General features: G+C 44.2%; 1 non-coding gene across 1 annotated transcript; it reads right to left on the bottom strand.

Annotated features, from left to right (window-relative positions):
• Window positions 1-2456: 2456 nt before the first annotated feature.
• Window positions 2457-2620, bottom strand: LOC132895859 (U1 spliceosomal RNA). Its single transcript, XR_009655869.1, has one exon. It is a non-coding gene; the product is annotated as a U1 spliceosomal RNA (small nuclear RNA).
• Between the last annotated feature and the right edge of the window lie 1753 nt (window positions 2621-4373).

The raw sequence follows: 4373 nt of genomic DNA, 5'->3' as shown, positions 1-4373 counted from the left end.
GAAGTTTCCTGTGTCTGAGAACATCCTGTTATTAATCACTGAAACGAGACTCCTTCACAAAATGCGAAATACCGGTAAACATTTCATCGAAGTCAATTTCACTATACCAGTGATTGCAAATCATTTAGTTTGTTAAATAACATAATTTTATTCATTTATTATTAAGCTTCATGAGGGTCCACCATGATGCTGGATATACAAAGCAACTCAGATGGCAGCCGCTGAAAGTGTGTCTGTAAACAATGCTGAATTTTCTCACTATTACCACGATTTGAATGATCGAGCGAAGATTCGAGACAAAGAGAAGATAGATATGTGTGGGTTTTGATCCATATTATTTAAAAAAGTCTGACTTTTCTGAAGATAAGACGCTTCTACTGACCATCGAGTACCCAGATGTTGCGTTCTATCTGGTTTGGCTGACTTTGTGGGACAACAAATCTCAAATGAAGGCTTATAAGTCCATGGAAGCCAATAACTTCTTTGTCACTGGATGGGTAAATATGTTATTAATTAAACCAGTCAATGATGACAAAGCAGTTGTACTTGCAAGGGTAAGTTAGGGCTTCTTTTGCATTTAGTTTACTTCTATGTGTAAACAACAGACAGAGTGTGAAATTTTGACAAGTCTTTAGGCTTTATGGCTCACAAATCACATTTCAATTTATTTCAAGTACAATTTTGCTTTTTTATGGCTTTTTTATTGCTTTTTTTTTTGCAATTTATGGCTCCAGCTTGCCCACGACCCTGCACAGGATAAGTGGCTACAGATAATGGATGGATGGATGGATGGATGGATGGAAGACGCTTCTACCGACCATCGAGTACCCAGATATCACGTTCTTATCTGGTTTGGCTGCCAAAGAATCAAGTCCGACCTTGGACGAAACACAGCCCATTTTCTGAGCGGGCGCCCAGTCTGGATTGTTTCTATCGTATAATTTTGCTGGCGCTCTTGAAAGCAAAATGGTAATCCAAAGTCAAAGAGTCCCATATACGTTTTTGTACGTATGTCAGGGAGTGCCTGTTAGAGAGCACACTTATCTAGGCCGTCGGCATGATGAGGTAGGGTGGCCAGTTCCTTTCCTCGCCACCTTTTAACTTCCCCAGTGTTTCCACCAGGTCCCCATTCACTGCTGGGTGGACAGCAGGCAAGCCCTAGATCACCGTCCGAGGCGAGGCTCGAACCGGGGACCATTTGCTTAGTGGTCAAGCGTTCTAACCATTTGGCCACCTCGCCTCATTCAAAATGGTAATACATGTGTTAAAATTATAACAATGACTGAGTGAACTACGACAAAAGAACATTCATCTCATCTCCTTTAGCCACTTTATCCTGTTCTACAGGGTTGCAGGCAAGCTGGAGCCTATCCCAGCTGACTATGGGCGAAAGGCGGGGTACACCCTGGACAAGTCGCCAGGTCATTGCAGGGCTGACACATAGACACAGACAACCATTCACACTCACGGTCAATTTAGAGTCACCAGTTAACCTAACCTGCATGTCTTTGGACTGTGGGGGAAACCGGAGCACCCAGAGGAAACCCACGCAGATACAGGGAGAACATGCAAACTCCACACAGAAAGGCCCTCGCCGGCCACAGGGCTCGAACCCGGACCTTCTTGCTGTGAGGCGACAGCGCTAACCACTACACCACTGTGCCGCCTGCATACACGAACTGTTTTGGTTTTATCCTCCGTTAGATCAGCCCTGCCAATGTTGTTCAGCCACACTCGTCTCCTCTCCATACTAAGCCTCAGAGTTTCCTCGCCCTCTTTCCAAATCACGGATGCAATTCTAAAAAATCAAAACGTGCCACGGTCACGAGTACTGTTATGACCACAGCCATATACAGCACAAAGATATGGCATAGCTAAAAGAATGCTTAAAGTAGTGGAAAAACAAAGAGAGTCGCACACGCGTGAATATGTTTTGTATGGAATGTCGCTTGACTCCGCATTTGTATATCCACGAACATGGCCGACATCCGGGTTTCTATTTTGCTTTGACGTCACTTGCAAGTCAAGGATCCATTCAAGCCTCTGTGATGATGCAAACTTACAGTATATATTTACTTGATTCGATTAAGAAGAAACCTTTATTCGTCACATGCACACTTCAAGCACACTGAAATTCATCCTCTGCATTTAACCCATCTGAAGCAGTGAACACACGCACACACTCAGAGCAGTGGGCAGCCACACCAGAGCACCTGGGGAGCAGTCAGGGGTCAAGTACCTTGCTCAAGGGCACCTCAGCCCAAGGCCGCCCCACGTTAACCTAACTGCATGTCTTTGGATTGTGGGGGAAACCGGAGCAAACCCACGTAGACACGGGGAGAACATGTAAACTCCACACAGAAAGGCCCTCGCCGGCCACTGGGTTGGAACCTGGAACCTTCTTGCTGTGAGGCAACCGTGCTAACCACTACACCACCGTGCTGCCAAATACGTGATAGGGGAGAGCGCGAACGCAGTGCCCCACTACCAGAAATTATGCAGTTGAGATTCCTGCATTTGAGGAATTCATAAAGGTCAGCACAGCCTGAGTGCAATGGCTGGGCCTCACTTTGGGCAAACCACCTTCTTGATCATGGTGTTGCCCCTGCCAGGTAATTCTTTTAGACAGATTAATCATATGCATCTCTCTTTCATGATACAAATCAAGGTAATTGTTTTGATACATTAGAATAACGTGTCTCATGATTATTATGCTTTGTGGCTGTATATTTTCCTAAAAACAGCTCTTAAACATAACCCGTAACGTTGATCTTCTTTCACACCCTTTCATTTCTGCAACGTTTTTAAAGCTGAAAAAACCCATCCACGTTGTAATGGAGCGCTTCCTGATTGGGAGGCTGTCACCAAACTCCTTGAATGTTCAGTTTTTAATTGTGTCTAATCTGATATGAGTAAATGGAGCTCTGTAGCAGATTTGATTTAACAGCGTTAATTTTCCGCTGTGTGTGAGTATGTGTGTGCAGTAGCCTCTATGCGAGGGAAGCTGTTTGTGCCACTCGGCCCATGTGTAAATGGAGAAATGCTTCATTAACAGACACTCTGATAAGTGGTTAATTAACGCCAGCTGCTTGTTGTTTTCAGACTTTGCGTTTTCCTGTTGTGATGGGTGGCTGGGCTGCTGTAGTTCTGGCATGCACTGCGCATAAAAACGATGGCGCTTCAGTCAGAGTATCTGACGTCGGACGTTTTGATCCCAGATGGCATCCGTTTGCCATTCTGACCTTGAATGCAGCACTTAACCTCAAGCTGCTCTGGGGGAATGATTCGCACAGTTGGTTGATGGAAGATGTCCTGGGTAACAACAGCATGTAAAATAACAGTTCCTAAATGAGCTCTTGCGGAGTTAAATACGACCAAGTCGAGCTCCTTAGCAGTTGATTTGGCTCTCCTGGAACTGATTTCATACTATTGATTTTACTGTGTAGAGGGAGGGCAAGATTGAGCACCAGATGGAAAGGAGGATTGGTAGAGATGGAAAGAGAGAGAGAGAGATTTCATTTCCAGGGCAAAGCAAAAGCGAATATCTCTGGCCTGCTTTTCTGATCCTTTGCAAAGCCCTGTCTGCTTGAGTCTGCTTTAATATCTCGAGGATTGCTCTGTAGCAGTTGTGCGTATGAATTGCACCAGGGTCGTGCCAAGTTCAATCCAGAACAAACTCAACTCCAGTACAGCAAGCGCGTTATCAGATTGTTCCCATCCCACCCAAACACGAATGGTGTGTAATACTGACAGATAATACTTTTCTTCTTGTTCCAAATGGGCTTAGCTACCGTTTCAAGGTCTCCTTTCGAGAATGACAGACATGTGTGTGTAATTATTTATTGAAGTGCAATAACACAATAGAGTGCACTGCAATTAGTGCAACAGCTAAACACAGAACCCTCGTAACACTCTTATAAAGTCATAAGTCTGTGAAGCCTATCATTGAGATGCTTCTAGAGAATAAAAAAAAAGATGATGACACCAGGCTATTTAAAGATATAATTATTATACACACATGTAAGCACTAAGTAACTAACTAACTTAATAATAATAATAATAATAATAATAATAATAAACATTTCATTATTTGTATTTATTATTATTATTATTATTATTAAATGGGCGGCATGGTGGTGTAGTGGTTAGTGCTGTCACCTCACAGCAAGAAGGTCCGGGTTCGAGCCCCGTGGCCGGCGAGGGCCTTTCTGTGCGGAGTTTGCATGTTCTCCGCGTGGGTTTCCTCCGGGTGCTCCGGTTTCCCCCACAGTCCAAAGACATGCAGGTTAGGTTAACTGGTGACTCTAAATTGACCGTAGGTGTGAATGTGAGTGTGAATGGTTGTCTGTGTCTATGTGTCAGCCCTGTGATGA

Source organism: Neoarius graeffei, chromosome 1 (assembly GCF_027579695.1).
Source record: "Neoarius graeffei isolate fNeoGra1 chromosome 1, fNeoGra1.pri, whole genome shotgun sequence".
Lineage (NCBI taxonomy): Eukaryota > Metazoa > Chordata > Actinopteri > Siluriformes > Ariidae > Neoarius > Neoarius graeffei.
This window is presented reverse-complemented; position numbering and strand designations above follow the sequence as displayed.